An 858-nucleotide genomic window follows, 5' to 3' on the forward strand; every position below is an offset into this window, starting at 1 on the left:
TGAACATGTGAGGGAAAACATGAGAGATTATAACATGAAATGCACTCAATCCTAAAGCAAAGAATCTCTCATTTCTAAACTCACAAATGCACTTAACAAATAGATGCAACAATTAACACGTAAAATGCTCTAACTCTCTAATAAATGCAACATGCAACTTATGAGATTAATTCTGGAAACATAGTTTATGAAGAATCAGTCCAGAACCCCAGATAATCGATTAAATGTGATCTTAATCGATTAACGTGATTCAAAATCATTACTGATTCTGTTTTTCAGTTTTTCAGTTCCAACAACTTAACAAACAGTTAGGTTAATCGATTAACGTAATGCCTTAATCGATTAACAGCATTTAAAAACGTGTTCCAGTAGCAACCACTTTTCACAGCAGTTGGGTTAATCGATTAAAGGATTGGTTAATCGATTAACAACAATTAAAATGTGTATTTTTAAATACAAAACATCAAAATACATTATGCACTTAGTTAATACATGTTTAACACTTAGTTTATGCCTAGAATGCACATATACATGTATTTATGTAATGCATGAACATATTATGAATGACATATCTCATGGATGAAATGATTTAAAAGATATATGCATATGAGACATGTATTAAGTGCCCTAAGCCTTCGACTCAACTTAAACTAGAATCTAGTCTAAGCCTAGTACCAAATAAAGACTTAAGCACACTGATTTGTTGATGATCTTCAAGCTCTTATAGGCACATAGCATAGCATAAAGAGTCGAGGAAGTCAGGAAATAGTACAAACCATAAAGTCAATCAAAGACAATTAGCAAAACATGAATAAGTCTTGAAAGCAACAACAACTAAATCCAGAAGGTGCCATAAGA

The sequence above is a fragment of the Lupinus angustifolius genome, unplaced genomic scaffold (assembly GCF_001865875.1).
Source record: "Lupinus angustifolius cultivar Tanjil unplaced genomic scaffold, LupAngTanjil_v1.0 Scaffold_337, whole genome shotgun sequence".
NCBI classification, from domain to species: domain Eukaryota; kingdom Viridiplantae; phylum Streptophyta; class Magnoliopsida; order Fabales; family Fabaceae; genus Lupinus; species Lupinus angustifolius.